The 23,798-nt window shown below is 43.1% G+C and overlaps 1 protein-coding gene across 4 annotated transcripts in view; it reads right to left on the bottom strand.

The window, feature by feature from the left end:
* The window catches only part of SEPTIN12 (septin 12), a 113,957-nt gene that overhangs the window by 50,754 nt on the left and 39,405 nt on the right, over window positions 1-23,798 (bottom strand). The window contains exon 1 of one of the 4 annotated variants that reach the window (XM_058157574.1): window positions 7,911-7,976. The exons of 2 other annotated variants lie outside the window; for them this stretch is intronic. The gene's annotated coding sequence lies outside the window, so the exon portion shown is untranslated. Of the gene's footprint in view, window positions 1-7,666; window positions 7,747-7,910; window positions 7,977-23,798 lie in introns of those variants that run through there. One more of the 4 variants, XM_058157575.1, reaches the window with a different exon arrangement.

The following is a 23,798-nucleotide window of genomic DNA, read 5'->3' as shown; positions in this document are numbered from 1 at the left end:
TCTTCCATTTTACAGCAATATTTCTTCTCTTTCTCATTCCTCTCCCTCCCTTCTTTTATCCTTCCTGCTTTCTTCTCTCCTCTCCTACTCCTTTCTCTACTTCCCCTTCCTTTCTGCCATTCCTCCATTCTTCCTCCCTATCTAACCTTCTCTCCTACTCTTATTTCCCCTCCCTTTCTTCCTCTTCTCATCCCTTTCTTCTTTCCCTCTCTCTCCTTCTCCCTTTCTTCCATCTCTCTCCTCCTCGTCTCTCTCTATTGCTGTATTCATTTTCATTTCAATATTTTTCACTATGGTATCCAGACAACCCCGATTATCCCATTTATTGAGTATATTTCTCAGAATTCCGCTCATATGGTTTAATTATTGTCTTTCAACTTATTCCATTTTTACCTTACAGCCTTTTAGTTAATACAACCTTCCACAAAGTTCAGATACAAAGATGAGCATCTGAAAGTTGCCTCGGTTGACTCCAGAGGTAGCTTTCACATAATTTTATCACCGGTTTGCTGCACACCGAAAATGTGAGCACGCGTAGCTTGCATGCATGAACACAGCTTAGAAAACGGGGCTAAATAGAACAGCATAGCGCCGGGGTGGGTGGAGGCGCCACCCGCAGGTTGCCACTACTGGTTTGCCCAAACTGGTCAGAATCGGCTGAATACACCTCTCTCCGTCACGAAGAAAGCTTCCAACAACTAGTATCTGCCAAAGAAGAACGTTCAAAAGATCTTTGAGTTGGATTGGACCAGCCGTGACCCTCTACAGCAGTGGTCTCCAATCTTGGCAACTTTAAGACTTGTGGACTTCAACTCCCAGAGTTCCTCAGCCAGCAAAGCTGAGGAACTCTGGGAATTGAAGTCCACAAGTCTGAAAGGGACCAAGGTTGGAGACCCCTGCTCTACAGTGATATAGAAAGTTGGCTTGGTGTCAATTATTTTGTGATTGTGGCACCAAGCTATTGAAAAAAATCTTTCTTTTTTCCTAAACTGATGGGTTTTTTTATTATTATTATTTCTTGAACAGAGGGAACAGATCCGGGACAGATTTGTCGCTGATTTACGACGTGACTTTGCTGGAAAAGGCCTTACATTTTCCATAGGTACCACTTTTTAAAGAACGGAAATAGCTGCATACAGAAAACATCCTAATTGCTTGCATATCCAGAAAATCACATTAAGGGAGGACTTTTTCTTCTGTTCTATGCTAGCCTAATTGACAGTCCATTGACAGTCATGAAGAAAGCTTCCAACAACTAGTATCTGCCAAAGAAGAACGTTCAAAAGATCTTTGAGTTGGATTGGACCAGCCGTGACCCTCTACAGCAGTGGTCTCCAATCTTGGCAACTTTAAGACTTGTGGACTTCAACTCCCAGAGTTCCTCAGCCAGCTTTGCTGGCTGAGGGACTCTGGGAGTTGAAGTCCACAAGTCTTAAAGGGACCAAGGTTGGAGACCCCTGCTCTACAGGTAGCCCTCAACTAAAGACCACGTCTCCATTGCCACATGAGGCCTTCGTTAAGTGAGTTTTGCCCCATTTTACAAGCTTTCTTGCCACAGTTCACGGCTGCTAAGTGAAACATTTCCAGTAATTAAGTCAAAAACGTGGTTGTTGCGAAGACAATCAATGCGCTCATTAAGTTAGTAACGCGTTAGTTAAGTGAATGGGGCTTCCCCATTGACTTTGCTTGTCAGAAGGTCACAAAAGGGGATCACACGACCCTCCCCCTAAAACGCTACAACGGCCGTAAAGATGAACCAGTTGCCAAGCCTCTGAATTTTGATCATGTGACCAATGGGATGCTGCAACAGTGTGGAAAAGCGGTCGTAAGTCACTTTTTTGACCACTGCCGTTGTAACTTTGAACGGTCATTAAATGAACTGTTATAAGTCGAGGACTACCTGCACTGCCCACTGAAGCTACAGGGAGTCCTCAACTTACAACAGTTTGTTTAGTGACTATTCAAGGTTGTAAGAGCCACGGCGGTGCAGTGGTTAGAGTGCAGTCCTGCAGGCTGCCTGCAATTTGGCAGTTCAAATCTCACCAGGCTCAAGGTTGACTCAGCCTTCCATCCTTCCGAGGTCAGTAAAATGGGGATTGTTGGGGGCAAGAGGCTGACTCTGTAAACTGCTTAGAGAGGGCTGTAAAGCACTGTGAAGTGGTATATAAATCTAAGCGCTATTGCTATTGCTACAAAAAAGTGACTAATGATCTGTTGTAATGATGATCCTTTACATCAGGGGTGCCCAAACTTAGCCCCTTGAAGAGTGGTGGACTTCAACTCCCAGAATTCCCCAGCCAGCATGAGCTATAAATATGAACAAGTTGCTGGCTGGGGAATTCTGGGAGTTGAAGTCCACTACTCTTCAAGGGGCCAAGTTTGGACATCCCTGCTTTACATCCAGCACCTTTGTAATTTCAAACAGCCCCTGGACGAGTGATTGTTCAATAATGACCACTTGTATGTCTCTTCATCCTGGACTGGCCCCTCTGCTGCCCATTCCTACCCCCAGAGCCATGATGGTCTACCCTAGAAGAAATGGAGGGACAGGAATTTGAAACTTCTGAGGTCGGAATAAAATAACAAGAGTTGGAAGGGACCTTGGCGGTCTTCTAGTCCAACCCCCTGCTTAGGCAGGAAACCCTATACCATTTCAGACAAACGGTTGTCCAATCTCGTCTAAAAAACTCCCAGTGTTGGAGCATTCACAACTTCTGGTGGCAAGTTGTTCCACTGGTTAATTGTTCGCACTGTCAGGAAATTTCTCCTTAGTTCTAAGTTGCTTCTCTCCTTGATTAGTTCCCACCCATTGCTTCTTGTTCTGCCCTCAGGTGCTTTGGAGAATAGCTTGACTCCCTCTTCTTTGTGGCAGCCCCTGAGATATCGGAAAACTGCTATCATGTCACCTCTAGACCTTTTTTTCATCAGACTAGACATACCCAGTTCCAGCAACCGTTCGTTATATGTTTTAGGAAGGCTGCATTGATCTGGGAACTGATGGTCAATCTCCCAAAGATATACTCCGTGCGTTTAATCCTCACCCCAAGTGAGAATTCGTTAGTAACACTGAATCTGCAGTGATTCAGACTTGCACATCAGATGCTAGAGATGGAGAGGAAAGGTTGCAGCTTAGGCAGTCCCGATTCAAATGAAAACATCACCTACATTCACACTTACATGTTTGCACCAGCAAATGTCACGCAGATCAATCTTTCCCTCTTTCATGGCACAAGTACAAAGGCAAACTTGTTTCTGGACATGTCACTTCAGATAGCACTACTTAGAGTTAGATAATAAGTGTACTGGGAGAACAGTTCCACAGTGGTTAGGACACTAACTTTTACTTCCAGAAGACTCTAGTTCTGAAATTACACAGAGAAATCTTTAGTACTACAGCTAGTTCAGAAAAGAAGTAAGTGTGAGCAATCAACCCATGGAACAGAAGTTGCCTTCGGAAGTTGTGGAAGCTTCATCCCTGGAGGCTTTTTTAGAATAGAATAGAATAGAATTTTTATTGGCCAAGTGTGATTGGACACACAAGGAATTTGTCTTGGTGCATATGCTCTCAGTGTACATAAAAGAAATGATACGTTCATCAAGGTACAACATTTACAACACAATTGATGATCAATATATCAATATAAATCATAAGGATTGCCAGCAACAGGTTATAGTCATACAGTCATAAGTGGAAAGAGATTGGTGATGGGAACTATGAAACGATTAATAGTAGTGCGGATTCAGTAAATAGTCTGACAGTGTTGAGGGAATTATTTGTTTAGCAGAGTCTCTGCTAAATTATTTGTTTAGCAGAGTTTCAAGAAGAGACTGGGCTGTAATCTGTCAGAAATGGTATAGGCAGGGGTGAAATGTAAAATTTGTTACTACCGGTTCTGTGGGTGTGGCTTGGTGGGCAGGTAATGTGACTGGGTGGGTGTGGCCAACTTTTTTTTTCTTTTAAAAACATTTTTTCTACCAAAAAAAATGCTTTTAAAAGCCTGTGATGATCAGGCAACTCAGTTGGGATTGCCAGAGGAAAAAAAGCTTTTAAAGGGTTCTGACGATCCCACTGAGTTGCCTGATTGCCAGAACCTTTTAAAAACATTTTTTTCTACCACCTCTTCCCTTGAAGAGCTTGTAGAAAAAATGCTTTTAAAGGGTTCTGACAATCCTAGCTGAGCAGCGCAATCATCAGAGGCTTTTTTTTATTTTTAAAAGCGTTTTTTCGGCCGAAGAAAAAATGCTTTTAAAAGTAAAAAAATTTGAGTGGGGATGGGTGGGAGGCAGGGATTTTTGCTACTGGTTCGCCGAACCACCTGCAGCCATCACTACCAGATCAGGCGATCCGGTCCAAACTGGAAGCATTTCACTCCTGGGTGTAGGGTCGCCTCTTGGCCGGGGGGTGGGGGTTGGACTAGATGACTTACAAGGTTGCTTCCAACTCTGTTAATCTGTTAAAGTTTGACACTCAAGTAACCACAGAAATGATCTAGAACAGAGGTGTCAAACTAGATTTCTTCGAGGACTGGATCAATAGTGTAATTTTCTTCCACGGGCCAACCGGGGGGGGGAAGGTGAGGAGACAGGATGGACTCCTCCTGCAGCACTCTGCTGGCCTAAACGGAGGGGGGGGGAACGTGCCCCATTTTAGAATAGAATAGAATAGAATAGAATAGAATTAAGAATTGAATAGAAATAGAAAAGAAAAGAAATAAGATTAGAATATAATATAAGAGAAATAAGAGAATAGAATGGAATTAAGAATAGAACAGAACAGAACAGAACAGAATAGAATAGAATAGAATAGAATAGAATAGAATAGAATAGAATAGAATAGAATTAAGAATTGAATAGAAATAGAAAAGAAAAGAAAAGAAATAAGATTAGAATATAATATAAGAGAAATAAGAGAATAGAATGGAATTAAGAATAGAACAGAACAGAACAGAACAGAACAGAACAGAACAGAACAGAATAGAATAGAATAGAATAGAATAGAATAGAATTTTTTATTGGCCAAGTGTGATTGGACACACAAGGAATTTGTCTTGGTGCATACGCTCTCAGTGTACATAAAAGAAAAGATACGTTCATCAAGGTACAACATTTACAACATAAATGATGGTCAATATATCAATATAAATCATAAGGATTGCCAGCAACAAAGTTACAGTCCATCTATCAGCCTGGATGGTCTCCTGCAGCACTTTGAAAGCCAAAACGGGGTGCGGGAGGCCGCATGCGCCCCCCCACCCCATTTTGGCTGCCAGAGGCACAGCGGATTGGTCCTTTACTATTTCCAGGCTGGCTCCACAGGCCAGATTTAAACACCATGCAGGCCGGGTCTGGCCCACAGACCTTGAGTTTGACACCCCTGATCTAGAATATCAGGTAGAAACAGTGGTGAAATCCAGCCAGATCTATTTGGTTCACACGAACCAGCAGCAGCGGTGGTGGGAGGCTCCGCCCACCCACTGGAACGTCATTACATCCAATTTTTGATCCTCTGCGCATGCCGAACCGGTAGCGAAGGTTAGTGCATTTCACCACTGGGTAGAAAGTCTACACAGACTAGAGACAGCATTGCCTCCTGGATATATTAAAGGCAAAGGTAAAGGTTTCCCTCGCACATATGTGCTAGTTGTTCCCGACTCTAGGGGGCGGTGCTCATCTCTGTTTCTAGGCCGAAGAGCCAGCACTGTCCGAAGATGTCTCCGTGGTCATGTGGCCGGCATGACTAAATCTCAAAGGTGCATGGAATGCTGTTACTTTCCCACCAAAGGTGGTCTGTATTTTTCTACTTGCATTTTTTACCTGCTTTCAAACTGCTAGGTTGGCAGAAGCTGGGACAAGTTATGGGAGCTCACTCCGTTATGTGGCACTAGGGATTCGAACCACTGAACTGCTGACCTTTCGATCGACAAACTCAGCGTCTTAGCCTCTGAGCCACCGTGTCCCTATATATTAGTCCCTGGATATATTAGGCTTAACCAATTCAGTTAAAAAAAAACCAACAGCTGCATTCATACAACATCCCCCATTCAATGTTTTAATCTTGCTTAGATCAATTAATCAATCAATCAACCAGCGGAAGGGGTGGCTTTTAGAAGCTGTGGATCCTTCATCACTGGAGGTTTTTAAGAAGAGATCGAGCAACCACTTGTCTGAAATGGTCTCCTGCTTGAGCAGGGGGTTGGCCTAGAAGACCTCCAAGGTCCCTTCCAACTCTGTTACAGGTAGTCCCCGACCTTACAACAGTTCATTTAGTGACCGTTCAAAGTTACGGCGGTCCTGAAAAATGTGACTTTTACGACCGCTGTCCACAGTTCTCCCCATGATCATGTGCTCAAAATTCAGACGCCTTGGCAACGGCTTCAGATTTATGACCGTTCCTGTGTCCGAAGATCACGTGATCCCCTTCTGCGACCTTGTCACAAGCAAAGTCCATGGGGAAAGCCATGATTCGCTTAACGACCGGGTTGCTCACTTATCAACTGCGGGGGGTTTCACTTAACAGCCGTGGCAAGAAAGGTGGTGAGACGGGGCAAAACTCAATGAATGACATGCTTGGTAAGAAAAATTTGGAGCTCCAATTGTGGTCGTAAGTCGAGGATTACGTGTATTCTGTTAATCCCTCACTCCGAAGATCCGTCCGCGTCTGTACAAACGAACAAGTCAATATTTGCAAGAATGGCTCCGTTAAAATCCCAGATCAGGTCCACCCATCATGGTAAGCCATGGAACATCTAAACACCAACTCAAAACAAAAGAAACATTTTGCTTCTGTCTGCACACTAGGATCTAGATCGATGGATATTTTACTCCTGTTTGCTACACAGGGGCTTGATGTCATTTCTAGACTTGGATCCCAGAGACCAGGAATTCTGGCACCTTTTGCTCCACCACAAATTCAATTTCTAGCTTTGGGCAGGTGACAATTTCCTAGCCTTTGTCCCCGATGTGTTGGGAGAAAAAACAGCCTGCCGCCTTGCCTTCATCGCACAATGGAAAAGGATGAAAAATCAAAACCACAGCAGCGAAACCCTTGCCAATAATGCACATTTTCTCCCTTTCTCCGCTCATCATATACATGTATCTTTTTAATTTTGGGATGGGTTTTTTGATGTCCGCTAAATATCTACCTCTCCCTGAGGACAACCAGCAACCAGAAAAGTCTGCAGAGGTGCAGGGGAAAAAAATCGCAAGGAACCGAACCGGGGGGGGGGGGGAAGGAAAAAAAAGAAAAAAGCAGTAACTGGGAGAATCTCCACACCCACCCAGGCATTGCACATAGGACTCAACTCAAGAAGATGGCTTGTTCAACCACAGAAAAGAAGAAAGCCAGAGGGGGTCAGACGTGAACCAGAGCACCCGTCTGTCCGGGGTTCCCATCAACTCTGCCATCGTGACCCAATCCAACCAGTCTCCCTCCCGCCAGGCCTTAGCCTCCCTATAGCCTCTTCTCGCCCCCCACCCCCCACAGCCCACCACTCATGTTCTTGAGGTCTTCTCCAAGATGACCCACCAGCAGCACCTCGTGGTGGCCACGCCATCCAACCCTGAAGGTGGGCAGGAGAAGACTACATGGCCCTAGAGAACAAAGCTGCTGACAGGGAGGGGAAAACAAACAGAAAACAAAACAAAAAAAAACCCAACAAAAACCCACCAGTCCTGGAGACAAAGAAGATGCAGACGAGATTCAACCCTTGAATCCTGATTTCCTTGAATTCGCTCTGCAAGCCTTGCCCTTCCTTCACTGGGGGAGATGCCCCCTCCAAAAAAAAAAGACAGCTATTGTCCAGGTTGCACTTCTCGCTTTCAGCCCAAGACAAAAGCTATGGCGGACACCAAGAGACCCACCCACCCGCTCCCCAAATTCAGGTGAGCAGTGATATGTGTGTTATCCTTACCTTTGCTTTCAGCTGCCCATCATGCTTCTGTCTCTTCCAGGGGCTTGGGAAAAAAAAAAAAAAAAACAACCCCAAACCTGGCAGCTCCTCCCTTCTCCCAGTTCCCCTTTTGGGTTTCACACCCAGAGCGCCAGTGAACGCACCAGGCTGCTGCTTCCAAGCACATGACCAGAATGGCAATCAGTCCCTCCCCTCCCCTCCCCTCCCCTCTCCTTCTCTTTCCTGGGACCCCCTCTCCCCTTCAAAAGGTGATGGGGAGGGGGGAGAGAGAGAGAGAAAGACAAGGCCATTCAGCAGCTTTGCCCAATAGCTTGGCCAGGTTTCCTTCCTCCTTCCCCAGCAAGTAAACCCTTTTGCATTTTAAAGAAAGAAAGGGGGAAGGGTGACAAAGAGAAAAAAAGGAAAGGAAAATTCAGTTCTTCTGGGCAGGAGGGAGGAGGAGGAGGAAGGAGGGGGAGGAAGAAGTTAGGGGCCTATTGGCCAAACATTGCATTCCCCCCCCCCGCCCCGCCCCCAGTTTTGGAGAAGGGCACATGGGAGACTATGTTTCTGAGCCTCCTGGGTGGAGAAAGTTTTTTTTCCAATGCTACCCTCTCCCCAAATAAAAGTAAAATTGGAAAAAATGGGGGGGGGAAACCCCCACACAATATAAAAGTAGAAAACTCGTCTGCGCCTCCCTCCCCAGCCCCAACACTTGCATTACACACTCATCCCTTGGCCGCCCAGTTTTCCGCACTTGACATGTTCTACTTACATGCGGATAAAATGTTTGTGTACGGGTAGTCCTCGACTTGCGACCACAATGGAGGCCACCGTTTCTGTCGCTAGGCAAGACAGTGGTTGTGTGAGCCGTGTTCTATGTTCCATTGTAACTCAGAACAGTCACTAAATGAAGGGTGGTAAGTTGAGGACTACCTATGCCCTAGTTCAAGCGGATGCCCTCTAGATGCACTGGACTACCGTCTCCATTTTCCACAATGATGCCACCTGTGGATGATGGGAATTGCAGCCCTGACCCATCTGGAGGCTGCTGGGGTGAGAAATAGCAATAGCCCTTAGACTTATATACCGCTTCATAGTGCTTTTACAGCCCTCTCTGAGTGGCTTTACAGAGTCAGCCTCTTGCCCCCCAACAATCTGGGTCCTCATTTTACCCACCTCGGAAGGATGAAAGGCTGAGTCAACCTTGAGCCTGGTGAGAATTGAACTGCTGGCGGTCGGCAGAGTTAGCCTGCAATACCGCTTTCTAACCACTGTGCCACCATGGCATCACGGAGCAAAGGGGATGTGAGAGTTGTTGGCTAATATGCAGGACATCACGTGTGCTTTGTTTCTGCAAGCCACAACTATTTCAACATCCTATGAAGAATATGAAGAATGCCTTCATATCCTTCATCCAATATGAAGAGTGGCTGCAGAATTTCAGTTTGGCTAGGCTAAAGAAAAGAAGAATTAGGGGTGACATGATAGCAGTGTTCCAATATCTCAGGGGCTGCCACAAAGAAGAGAGGGTCAAATTATTCTCCAAAGCACCGGATGGCAGGACAAGAAGCAATGGGTGGGAACTAATCAAGGAGAGAAGCAACCTGGAATTAAGGAGAAACTTCCTAACAGTGAGGACAATTAACCAGTGGAACAGCTCGCCTTCAGGAATTGTGGATGCTCCATCACTGGAGGCTTTGGAGAGGAGACTGGACAGTCACATCTGAAATAATAGAGGTTCTCCTGCTTGAGCAGGGGGTTGGACTAGAAGACCTCCAAAGTCCCTTCCAGCTTAGTCTAGTCTAGTCTAGTCTAGTCTATCCCTCCTTTTGGCACCCAGAAATATCCTTTAGACCCAACCTTCCAACTTTGGCTTAATCTATGGAAAATAGATCTTAGCCATTCATGGAAAGGAGCCTACTTGAGCATAGAAGGACCATGACCGAAAACTCAGCATCTTCTCTGTTACATCACTGAATAATAATTGGGTTGGCCACATCACAGTGAGCTATGATTTGCTTAACCCATGACTTAACTAAACAAACGTGACTTGGTTAGGGGTCAGTCATGGTTCACAGTAAGCTATAAATTATAGTTTACAGTGTACGATAGTCAGGGTCACTCAATATGCTATGTTCAGATCATCCAACCCACCCGAGATAATTGGACATGCATAAGGATGATTCATAGATAGGTTTTTCCTGGATTGACTAAATTGGCTTGGTCTCTTCAGAAGCAATAAGAGAAAACAGCAAGAGGAAATATCTCTTTGGCCTGGAGGATGTGAGATCAGCCAGGGAAGCTTCAGAGGAGTAGAAAGACATATCATGGATGATGGATAGACGAGTCTTTTTTTGTCGTTGTTCTGATTTGCTTTCCCTTTCTTTCTCTCTCTCTGTCTTTTAAAGCATAACAATTAAAGTACTGAAGCGGGCAAGAGATGATGGATAGATGATTTCTCCTTTTTGTTCTGACTTTTTTTTTTTAATTCGCATTTTAATTCGCATTTAGGGCGGCTTACACTTTGTTAGCAATAGTCTTCATCCTATTTGTTTTTCCCCCTTTCTCGTTTTCTCTCTTTTTTTTTCTTTTTTAGGTGGGTGACAGGCTTAGAAATTAGATAGGATAGAAAGGAAAAGTTTTTTTAATAAAAGGTGACAAGTTAAAAGCTAGAATAAGTGATAGAAATAAGAGAAGGTGGAATACTAGTGTATACATTTTTATATAATAAAATAAAAGTAACAACAAGGGGAAAGATGGAACAATTGAATAAAGATAGGTTGCAACATAATATAAACGTGCATTATTATTAGAAAAATATAAGTTGATCGGATGTAATAATTATGATTTATTTTATTAGTTTTGCTTGTAATAGAATGTAAGACACCCAGGCGCCACACTGTTCATGCATTGATTAGATATATTTGGAAAAAGAAATTAATTTTAAATTTAATTTTTAAATTTTAATTTTATTTGCATTTATATCCCGCCCTTCTCCGAAGACTCAGGGCGGCTTACACTATGTTAGCAATAGTCTTCATCCTATTTGTATATTTATATACAAAGTCAACTTATTGCCCCCAACAATCTGGGTCCTCATTTTACCTACCTTATAAAGGATGGAAGGCTGAGTCAACCCGAGTCAATTAAAAAAAAAACCTTAAAGAAAGACATATCACAAAAAACTACACCAGCACCACGAGCTCCCCTGAGTTGCCAGCTCAAAAATATCTTTAAGAGACATTCAACAAAAATTCTCAATGACATGGCAAGTTTCAAACCAGCACTGAATACATGAAATGCCAATTTAGAAACAGCGATATTCCAGAATTACAAATAGCATCTGGATTCACATACAAAACGGCCAGGAAATTCCATATTTGGAGTATTCATTGCCACAAATGATAAAAAAAATCTCAGCTGTCTTTAATAGGTTTCTGCTTCTTAGGCTTCCAGGTAGTTGAAATGTCATATCCAGAGGACCTGCTCCCAAACACTCATTTGCTATTGCAAATTGACTGAAAAAATTATTTGTTAAAGCGGGAATATTTGGAAAATGAAATTGAAGGAGAAGATATCCAGGTCAATGGCATCCCAGTTAAAGAAGAAATCTATCTGCCCATTCATTCCATCTAGCACAGGGGTCTGCAAACTTGGCTCTTTTAAGACTTGTGGACTTCAACTCCCAGAGTTCCTCAGCCAGCTTTGCTTTGCTTTGCTGGCTGAGGAACTCTGGGAGTTGAAGTCCACAAGTCTTAAAGCCAAGTTTGCAGACCCCTGATCTAGCACAAAGGGGGGGGGGGGACTACGGCTGGTTCAGGAAATCTGGGAGGTGAAGTCCACAAGTCTTAAAAGAGCCAAGTTTGCAGACCCCTGATCTAGCACAAAGGGGGGCAGGACTACGGCTGGCTCAAGAATTCTGGGAGTTGAAGTCCTCAAGTCTTAAAAGAGCCAAGTTTGCAGACCCCTGATCTAGCACAAAGGGGGGGGGGGAAACTACGGCTGGCTAAGGAACTCTGGGAGTTGAAGTCCACAAGTCTTAAAAGAGCCAAGTTTGCAGACCCCTGATCTAGCACAAAGGGGGGCGGGACTACGGCTGGCTCAGGAATTCTGGGAGTTGAAGTCCACAAGTCTTAAAAGAGCCAAGTTTGCAGACCCCTGATCTAGCACAAAGGGGGGCGGGACTACGGCTGGCTCAAGAATTCTGGGAGTTCAAGTCCACAAGTCCGAAAAGGCCCATAGTTCCCCATCCCTGATCTAGCACAAAGCATCTTTAGATAGCTGAAAGGCCTTCAACAACGGTTAAGACTGTTCTGGACATATCACAAGTGCACACACCAGTAGTGGGTTTCAAAACCCGGCGCTACCAGTTCGCTATCGGTAGCTCGCGGGGACACGGGCTCACTTTGTGAGCGCAGGGTGCTTCTGCGCATGTGCAGAAGCTTCTGCGCATATGCAGATCATTTTTGATGACATGTGGGCAGGTGGGCGGAGCCTCCCACCACCGCTACCGGTTTGCCCGATCCGGGTCGAACCAGGAACAACCCACCACTGGCACACACCAGTCTTACACCTATTCTGACACACCCACCCAGGATGTAGGAAAACCCATTTGTCATACAGGTAAACTTTGGCTTATGGCCACAATTGTGCCCAACATTTCTGTTGTTAAACGAGACAGTTGTTAAGTGAATTTTCCCCCATTTTGTGATTTTTCTTGCCGCAGTTGTTAAGTGAAATACTGCAGTTGTTAAGTTAGTAACACAGTTGTTCAGGGGATCTGGCTTCCCCGTTGACTTTGCTGGTCATAAGGTCACAAAAAGTGCTCACATGACCCCGGGAGACTGCCACCGTCATTAATATGAATCAATTGCCAAGCGTCTGAATTTTGTTCAAACCTTCATGGAGATGCTGCAATGGCTATAAGTGTGAAAAACTGTTATTTCCTTTCGGTATTTGTTGTAACTTCGAATGGTCACTAAATGAACTGTCATAAGTCAAGGACTATCTGTACTATGCCTGAGACATTGCAAGAGAAAAATGAAAATAGCATGAACTGGATCCCATCATCAAATTACTATCTGGTCTAACATGACTTTTCCACGTGCGAGCAGGTTCTAGAAACATTAAGCACGCTAAAGTAGGAGAGATACCTCCGGCGAGATTGGCCAAGATGTTTCCAATCAACCCACCAAATTGCTGGAAACGTAACCACCAACAAGGAACCTACTACCACATGCGGTGGACATGTCCCAAAGCAAGAGATTGTTGGTTAAAAATTAAAAAATGGTCAGAGGAAATGACAGGGGGGAAAAAATGATATGAAACCTGAACTATTTCTTTTGGGAATTATAAAAGGAAAAATGAGTAAGGGAATTCAATACCTCACAATGCACGTAATTACGGCCAGCAGAATTTCATTTACCCAAAATTGGAAACAAAAACATGCTCCATCAAACACGATGATTATAAAAAAGGTGCTAGAGTGTGCAGAATCAGATAAGTTAACGATGGAACTTATAGATAGAGAGGAAATGGTTTATTATGAAACATAGAATAGAATAGAATAGAATTTTTATTGGCCAAGTGTGATTGACAAGGAATTTGTCTTGGTGCATATGCTCTCAGTGTACATAAAAGAAAAGATACGTTCATCAAGGTACAACATTTACAACACAATTGATGGTCAATATATCAATATAAATCATAAGGATTGCCAGCAACAAAGTTACAGTCATACAGTCATAAGTGGAAAGAGATTGGTGATGGGAACTATGAAACGATTAATAGTAGTGCAGATTCAGTAAATAGTCTGACAGTGTTGAGGGAATTATTTGTTTAGCAGAGTGATGGAATAATAGATGGTATAATTCACTGGAAATCTAAAATTAATGTATAATGTGTATTATAAGAGAAGATATTATAGTGAAAAGAAATATTTAAAGTATAGTAGATATGTATATAAGGGGACGCGGTAGCTCAAGGGGCTAGGACGCTGAGCTTGTCGATCGAAAGGTCGACAGCTCAGCGATTCGAATCCCTAGTGTTGCCGTGTAACGGGGTGAGCTCCCATTACTTGTCCCAGCTTCTGCCAACCTAGCAGTTTGAAAGCACGTAAAAAATGCAAGTAGAAAAAATAGGGACCACCTTTGGTGGGAAGGTAACAGCGTTCCATGCGCCTTTGGCATTGAGTCATGCCGGCCACATGACCACGAAGATGTCTTCGGACAGCACTGGCTCTTCGGCTTTGAAAAGGAGATGAGCACCGCCCCCTAGAGTCGGGAACGACTAGCACATATGTGCGAGGGGAACCTTTACCTTTACTTAGATATGTATATAATGTAGTGATTATAAGAATGAATATAACAAATAAAATTATGTATATATATATATGAAGAAAATAAAACAGTAAAAAAGATATGGAGGGAAAGATATAAAACAGAAAGAAGACCACTAAAAAACATTGGTTGAAAAGAGGATATATTAATATGTTGTATGTTAAGTGTTTGTCATATTGTGTCATAATAAAAATAATATTTTTTTTAAAAAAATGTATATGTATATAAATGGGTTGAAAGATAAAATGGATATTACTAAAGATGCCGGTATTGGAAAGTTGTAAAAATGTAACAACGTTTGTTTTTAAAGAAGTAAATGTTGAAGAAATATACTTAAAAAAAAAAAAAGTAGGAGAGATATATTTCCAAACAGACTTTCACCCAGCTTCCTTAAATTAAGAAACCCGCTCTGATGGCTGCCTCTTTTGAACATGATTAGTTAACTGGAGAGCAAAGTGGACTGCAGATAATTTTCTGTTCCTAAGCTTTCCTGTTTGAGATTCCTCTGGAATCTTTTCTTGAATTCATTCGATGAAGATAGAAAACAGACACCTTTCTGCCCATCCCACCCCCCATTCTCTCAAGAAATATGGAGGACAATGTGATTCCAGCAATTATCACTTCTGGCCCAAAGTTATCTGAAGTTTGGCTGTCTCGCAATAAGCTCAGAATTGTCCCCACTCCATGGGATTCTTTATCGGTGTGAAGTTTCAGTTTCATAACATAACATAACAACAGAGTTGGAAGGGACCTTGGAGGCCTTCTAGTCCAACCCCCTGCCCAGGCAGGAAACCCTACACCATCTCAGTCAGATGGTTATCCAACATTTTCTTTAAAATTTCCAGTGTTGGAGCATTCACAACTTCTGAAGGCAAGTCGTTCCACTTATTAATTGTTCTAAGTGTCAGGAAATTTCTCCTTAGTTCTAGGTTGCTTCTTTCCTTGATCAGTTTCCACTCATTGCTTCTTGTTCTACCCTCAGGTGCTTTGGAGAACAGCCCGACTCCCTCTTCTTTGTGGCAACCCCTGAGATATTGGAAGACTGCTATCATGTCTCCTCTGGTCCTTCTTTTTATTAAACTAGACATACCCAGTTCCTGCAACTGTTCTTCATATGTTTTAGCCTCCAGTCCCCTAATCATCTTTGTTGCTCTTCTCTGCACTCTTTCTAAAGTCTCAACATCTTTTTTACATCGTGGCGACCAAAACTGGATGCAATATTCCAAGTGTGGCCTTACCAAGGCATTATAAAGTGGCACTAACACTTCACGTGATCTTGATTCTATCCCTCTGTTTATGCAGCCCAGAACTGTGTTGGCTTTTTTAGCAGCTGCTGCACACTGCTGGCTCATATCTAAATGGTTATCCACTAGGACTCCAAGATCCCTCTCACAGGTACTACTATTGAGCAAGGTACCACATATACGGTACCTGTGCATTTTGGTTTTTTTTGCCTAAATGTAGAACCTTACTTTTTTCACTGTTGAATTTCATTTTGTTAGATAGATTAGTTAGATTTCATAGGTTCTGCTTGTGGTTTCTTCTTCCTCTTGAGAGTGCTGAGTTGGAGAGGGAACATGATGAAGCATGACAGCTACAGGAATGGGTGTGGAAGGAAGAAATACCCCAAGCTGTTGAGAGTACTGTCAATCTGGAGGACAGTACTATGGACGAAGGAGGGTGTCTTGGGCCCAGCCTGCAACTCCAGGATTATGAGCTTTTCCTTACTTTGCGGTTCGAAGAACCCTCAAATCCCATTCCTGGCTGGCCCCGCCCATTCCACCTTGCCCCACACGGCCCATTTTGGATGCAGGTAAGTGCAGGGTGTGTGCAGAGGCTCAGAGAGGGTGAAAAACGGGCCTACCGGAAATTCGGGAAGGCCGGAAACAGGGCCGTTTCTGGCCTCCGGAGGGCCTCCGGAGCCTGGGAGGCCGTTTTTGCCCTCCCAAAGGCTTGAGAAAAGCCTCCAGAGCCTGGGGAGGGCAAAAACATCCAGCTGTGGTGCAGGAGGCTGACTAGGCCACACCCACCATAGCCACACCCACCCAGCAACTGGGCAGAGAACCCTTTGCTAAAATTTTTGAAGCCCACCCCTAGACATGGGCAGACATCTGGGAGAATTGGCAGTACAAGATTGTACTGAGAGAAATGTTTAGATCAGTGGTAGTCAACCTGGTCCCTACCGCCCACTAGTGGGTGTTCCAGCTTTCATGGTGGGCGGTAGAAGCTTTGTCTGATACTGAAGCACTTTCCTTTTTTTTAATTTAATTGACTTTTTTAAAAAAAATTCACAGCAATATTTAAAAACATTTTCATTAGGTTTTCATAAAATTCCCTGTGACAATTTAAATTTCTGGAAATATACTATTATCGCCCGCGCATAAGTTTAGTTCGCGTTACATAAGTGAAACTAAATGGCGCTATAGTGCAACCGCAAACAAAAGAGCCTCCTCCCAGAATAGCTCGTGTATCTCCCCCCCACACCACCCAGCTGTAACAGACAAGCAGAGCTGGTAGCCACCCCCCCCAAACCCAATCCACGATGCGCGAGAGGCATGTGCAGATGACGATACACAGACGACGATTACTGTGCAACTGGTGGGCGGTTAGAAAATTTTACTACTAACAGAGATACAAAAGTGGGTGGTAGGTATAAAAAGGTTGACTACCCCTGGTTTAGATTGAACAAGAAAGTTATAGAGGCAGGTAAATAAATAAATAAATAGATAAATAAAGATGAGGAGTGTGGGACGTGAATTAAAAAATGGATAAGAACTGAAGCACTACAGTGGAGAAGAGATGATGGATAGAAAGAAGTGCCCGGTAAATGTTAAAGAAGGCCTGGGTTGTAAGCTGAAAGAGGCAGAAAGAAAATTAGATAGGGGAAATATTAGAATATAAATTTTTATAGAATGTGTAAAAATAATAGACAGAAAGATTAGAAGTTTACAGATGTTACGGTTCCCCCCCATGTATGTTTCAATAATATAATGAGGATTACTTAAATTTGATAAATGTGACAGATTACTAACATTTTTAGCAAGAATTGGATTAATTTGAATGATACGCAGAACCAACTTTGCCTAGACACAATAGAGAAATGTTTAGATTGAACAAGAAAGAGAGAGATGAAGATAAAGATGAGGAGTTAGGCATTTTTTGTTTATGTATGTTTAAACAATATAAGGATTGCTTAAATTTAATAATTGTGATAGAGATTACGATGAATTGGATTAAGATGAACCAACTCTGTTCACATTAAACTATGGTTTATTTGTGGCTTGATGAATAAACTACAACTGACTAGGTTGGCATAACACCAGTTTTGGTCACCATGATGTAAAAAAGATGTTGAGACTCTAAAAAGAGTGCAGAGAAGAGCAACAAATATAATTAGGGGAAGGGAGGCTAAAACATATGAAGAATACGGTTGCAGGAACTGGATATGTTTAGTTTAATGAAAAGAAGGACTAGGGGAGACATGATAGCAGTGTTCCAATATCTCAGGGGCTGCTACAAAGAAGAGGGAGTCAAGCTATTTTCCAAAGCACCAGAAGGCAGGACAAGGAGCAACGGATGGAAACTAATCAAGGAGAGAAGCAACTTAGAACTAAGGAGAAATTTCCTAACAGTGAGAACAATTAATAAGTGGAACAACTTGCCTGCAGAAGTTGTGAATGCTCCAACACTGGAAGTTTTTAAGATGTTGGATAACCATTTGTCTGAAGTGGTGTAGGGTTTCCTGCCCAAGCAGGGGGTTGGACTAGAAGACCTCCAAGGTCCCTTTCAACTCTGTTATTCTATTCTATTCAATTCTAAACTACAAATCACAACTTGGAAATCCGAGTGGTTGGGAAATCCGAGGCAGGGTGTCACACAGTCTCCTGAGGTGAAAACAACGCTTAGTTGTATGTCTTTTAATGCATATGAGCAGTTTATCATAACTGATGGGCCAGCCCCCTTATATTCCATAAATGCCTCCCCTTCAAGTAGAGATATTTTTGATTGTTCTCATTTTTATTTTATTATATAAAATATGAAGAAGAAAAGAAAATAGGAAATTAAGGGAGGGAAAGGGAAGGGGGAAGGGGGGTGAGAAATTCAAGGGGGAAGAGAAAAAGAAAGAACAGAGGGGGCATTGACTTCCAACTCTTCCTAGCACAGTACAAGATAAACACGCTCCAACCTACACTTTTTGCTTTTACACATTAATGCAGGGCTGGCCAAACTTGGCTCCTTGAAGAGTGGTGGACTTCAACTCCCAGAATTCCCCAGCCAACAACTTGCTCATATTTATAGCTCATGATGGCTGGAGCTTGGTGTTTGTCTGAAGTGTTGGACACCCCTGCATTAATACACAACTAGCCATTTCTAGAATACCAAATCTTTCTAATCAACAAAACCAAAATCAAAGTTTCATTCCCCCTGCCGCTCCCTTCCCAAGCACAAATTCCAGAAGCGATATCCAAATAGAAACATATTTTCCTCTTTAAGTAAGCAAGTTAACCATTCCTACTTTGTCCTCCGTGCTATGGAAATAATGTGTATTGCCATTTGCGCTTAGTAATCTTTGTCAGCTGTCACCATTTTTATTTACAGAATGTATTGTATTCTTTCAAATTCTTTGGCCTTGCTTGGAAAAAAAAAAAGAGGAAGAGAGGGGGGAAAAGCCTTTTCTTTCTTTTTCACCTCTACCTTATGTTTTTATAACACAAATGTTTTATGTTTTCTGCAGGACCAAAACATTAAAATCCATGTCTTTATAATATCCAAGAGTCATCCACAAGGAATTTACAAAGTCAAGATGGATCCAAGAAAAGAGGATGGAACTTCAATCCTGAGGGTTGTGGTAGCCATCTTGACATTTTTAGCTCCTCGTGGAGATCCTGCCTGCTTAAACCTAGGATTTTGGGGGTATAAAGATCATACTGTTTTGGTCACCCCTGCCCTTTCCTTCTGAGAATAGAATAACAGAGTGGGAAGGGAAGAGAAGAGAAGAGAGTTGTAAGGGATTTTGGAGGTCTTCTAGTCCAACCCCCTGCTTAGGCAGGAAACCCTACACCATTTCAGACAAATGGTTGTTCAACCTCTTCTTAAAAACTTCCAGTGTTGGATCATCCATAACGTCTGGAGGCAAGTTGTTCCACAGATTAATTGTTCTCAGTGTCAGGAAATTCCTCCTTAGTTCTAGGTTGCTTCTCTCCTTGATTACTTTCCACCCATTGCTTCTTGTCCTGCCCTCAGGTGCAGAATAGATTGACCCCCTCTTCTTTGGGGCAGCCCCTGATATATCGGAAGACTGCTATCACGTCTCCCTTAGTCCTTCTTTTCAGTAAACTAGACCTACCCAGTTCCTGCAACCGTATTGTTCCTATGTTTTAGCCTCCAGTCCCCCTAACCATCTTGGCTTAGTCCAGCGGTTCTCAACCTGTGGGTCGGGACCCCGTTGGGGGTCGAATGATGATTTGCCTTAGGGGTTGCCTAAGACCATCGGAAATATGGGAAGTATACTTGCGAATCGAAGAATCGCGCTCCAATGGTTGACTCCACAAGCCAGCTGCAGGCTCTTCAAATCGCTAGCCAAATTCAGCTTCAGGCGCGATGAATTAAAAAAGAGAGAAATCTTTGCTCTGATGTCTCCCTCTCAAGCCAGCTGCAATCGCTCCCAATCGCTAGCCTAATCTGGCTTCAGGCCCGATAAACCTAATAGGGGAGGAGTCTCCGCTTTAATGCCTCCGTCCTCAAGGCAATCGCAAGCAGTTCAGATCTCTAGCCAATATGGCTTCAGGCGCGATAAATTCAAAACGAAAATACATCGTGGGGAATTGTATTAAAGGGGTCGCAGCACTATAAAGGTTGAGAACCACTGGCTTAGTCCAATAAAGAAGCCTCAGGCAACTGAAGAAAGGTCCTTCTTTGTCGTTTCTCCTTGCTTTCTGGTCACAGAGAGCAAGTCAAGAACCTGTGATGGTCAGAAAGAGCAACTTAAGAAAGAGCTTCCAAGACTTGACAATAAGTGTCTGGCTAGGATAAAATGCCTAGTCATAGTTACCCTGACACGTTAGCAGATTTTGCCTCTCCTCTTCCCAAGCCTTCAACATTTCCTACCTTCCTTATTTTAGCAGGCCCAAAGAGGACTCCAACCACAGAAGCTCCAGGAGATGGCCTTTCCCAGCCAGTTATTAAAGGCTGGAGGAAAAGGGCTGGTAAGATGATTCAACAGCTGTTGAGAACTTTGAAGCCTCTACAGTTGCTGAGATCCTTGAAGGCCTCTTAAAGGGAGACCAACCCGGTCCTGAGTCCTCAAGATACCAATCAAGCACAAGAGGATGGATTTATGGTTTCTGGTTTCTCCTGATGCTTTCTGTACAGCCAGGAGCATGACTGAGCGTGTCTCTCTTAATGCATGCGTGTGTACACTGCGTGTACATGGCAGTGCGTGTACATGGCAGTGGTGGGATTCAACAATTTCCTACTACCAGTTCTGTGGACGTGGCTTAGTGGCCGCGGCGTGGCTTGGTGGGCATGGCAGGGGAAGGATACTGTAAAATCTGCATTCTCTTTCCCACTCCAGGGGAAGGATATTACAAAATCTCCATTCCCACCCTACTCCTGGGGGAAGGATACTGCAAAATCTCCCTTCCCACCCCACGGGTACTGCAAAATCTCCATTCCCTCCCCACTGCAAGGGAAGGATACTGCAAAATCTCCATCCCACCCCCCACTCCAGGAGAAAGATACTGTAAAATCTCCATTCCCTCCCCACTCCAGGGAACTAGGGAGAAATTTCCTGACAGTTAGAACAATCAACCAGTGGATCAGTTTGCCTTTAGAAGTTGTGGGTGGCCCATCACCAGAAGATTTTAAGAAGAGATTAAGACAGCCCTTGGTCTGAAATGGTATAGGATTTCCTGCCTGAGAATGGGGTTGGACTAGAAGACCTCCAAGGTCCCTTCCAACTCTGTTAATCTGTTAAAACATCTGTTAAAATCTAGAGTTCTCATTTGAGACATAAATGACCAGCCTCTGACTACCTACTTCAGACATATTATGAGAAAACCCAAGTATCTGGAGAAAACCATAATTTATGGTTCTATTCTATTCTATTCTATTCTATTCTATTCTATTCTATTCTATTCTATTCTATTCTATTCTATTCTATTCTATTCTATTCTATTCCTATTCTATTCTATTCTATTCCATTCTATTCAATTCCAATCCACTCCACTCTCTATTCTACTTTACTCTCTACTCTACTCCACTCCACTCTATTATCCCATCCCATCCCATCCCATCCCATCCCATCCCATCCCATCCCATCCCATCCCATTCCATTCCATTCCATCCCATCCCATCCCATTATTCTATTCTATTCTATTCTATTCTACTCTACTCTACTCTACTCTACTCTATTATTCCATCCCATCCCATTCCTATTCTATTATTCCATTATTCCATTAATCCATTATTCCATTATTCCATTCCATTTCATTTCATTCTATTCTATTATTCTATTCTATTCCATTATTCTATTGTTCCATTATTCCATTATTCCATTATTCCATTCTATTCCGTTCTGTTCCGTTCTGTTCTGTTCCGTTCTATTCTATTCTATTCTATTCTATTCTATTCTATTCTATTCTATTCTATTCTATTCCATTCCATTCCATTCTATTCCATTCCATTCCATTCCATTATTCTATTCCATTTCATTATTCCATTATTCTATTCCATTCTACTCTACTCTATTCTTATTTCATCCCATCCCATCCCATTATTCTATTGTTCTATTCTATTCCATCTCATTATTCTATTATTCTCTTCTCTTCTCTTCTCTTCTCTTCTCTTCTCTTCTCTTCTCTTCTCTTCTCTTCTCTTCTCTTCTCTTCTCTCCTCTCCTCTCCTCTCCTCTCCTCTCCTCTTCTACTCTACTACTCTACTCTACTCTATTATTCCATCCCATCCCATCCCATCCCATCCCATTATTCCATTATTCCATTATTCCATTATTCCATTATTCCATTATTCCATTCTATTCTATTCTATTATTCTATTCTATTCCATTATTCCATTCTATTCCATTCCATTCCATTCCAATCCATTCCATTATTCTATTCCATTCCATTATTTCATTATTCTATTCCATTCCATTCCATTCTACTCTATTCTATTATTCCATCCCATCCCATCCCATTATTCTATTATTTTATTCTATTCTTCTGAAAGCCACTAGCCACAGGGCATGTGTAAAGCATAGGAAGGCCAACTTCCTTCCTCCCCTCCCGTCCTTCCACAGGTGAAGAATACGCTTCCGGCTTTCTGCATCCCTCCCTGCTCTCCAAGCAACCCATAAATCATTGTGATGTTGAAAAAACAAATCTCTAAAACTTTTTTTTAAGCCCAGGGTAAAAAAAAAAAAAAAGCAAAAACCCCAACAACCACACTCTGCCTGTCAAGAGCATAAACACACATTTGAACTGATGAGTCATCGGCCCTTCCTTTATCATTCTCCAGGATCACAGAGAGGTCTTTACAGTCTCTTGTTCTCCTAGGATGTGATTAATGAATAGCAGATTAAAAAAAACAACAACCACAGTCTATGTGGAAAATGAATTGGCAGAACAAGTTCCTAATCCAACCAGCACGTCTTGCATGGAACTGAAAGAGGGGTCGTAGAACCCTCGAAGCCCACGGGTCTCGCCCAGTTAGACAGATACAAATTAACAGAGTTGGAAGGGACCTTGTAGGTCATCTAGTCCAACCCCCTGCCCAAGCAGGAGACCCTACCCCATTTCTGACAGATGGCAGTCCAGTCTCTTCTTGAAAGCCTCCAGGGATGAAGCTCCCACAGCTTCTGAAGGCAACTTCTGTTCCATAGGTTGATTGTTCTCACTGTCAGAAAATTTCTCCTTATTTCCAGGTTGAATTTCTCCTTGTTCAGTTTCCATCCATTATTCCTTATCCGGCCTTCATGTGCTTTGGAGAATAGCTTGACCCCCTCCTCTCTGTGGCAGCCCCTCAAATGCTGGAAGACTGCTATCCTGTCTCCCCTGGTCCTTCTCTTCACTATTCCAAGTACTTAACAGATTAACAGAGTTGGAAGGGACCTTGTAGGTCATCTAGTCCAACCCCCCGCCCAAGCAGGAGACCCTACACTATTTCTGACAGAGGGCAGTCAAGTCTCTTCTTGAAAGCCTCCAGGGATGAAGCTCCCACAACTTCCAAAGGCAACTTCTGTTCCACTGGTTGATTGTTCTCACTGTCAGAAAATTTCTGCTTATTTCCAAGTTGAATCTCTCCTTGTTCAGTTTCCATCCATTGTTCCTTATCTGGCCTTTGGGTGCTTTGGAGAACAGCTTGATCCCCTCCTCTCTGTGGCAGCCCATCAAGTATTGGAAGACGGCTATCATGCCTCCCCTGGTCCTTCTAGTTTTCACTGACTAGGCCACGCCCACCACGCCCACCATGGCAGAGAACCCCTTGCTAAAATTTTTGCAGCCCACCCCTGAGCACAAGGCACAGTATTAGCCCAGTGTATAATCCAGCGATTCCTTCTTTTCAACTTGTA

This window comes from Ahaetulla prasina, chromosome 14 (genome assembly GCF_028640845.1).
Source record: "Ahaetulla prasina isolate Xishuangbanna chromosome 14, ASM2864084v1, whole genome shotgun sequence".
NCBI classification, from domain to species: Eukaryota; Metazoa; Chordata; class Lepidosauria; order Squamata; family Colubridae; genus Ahaetulla; species Ahaetulla prasina.
The sequence above is the reverse complement of the archived record's forward strand: the minus strand, read 5'-3'. Positions and strand labels throughout refer to the sequence as shown.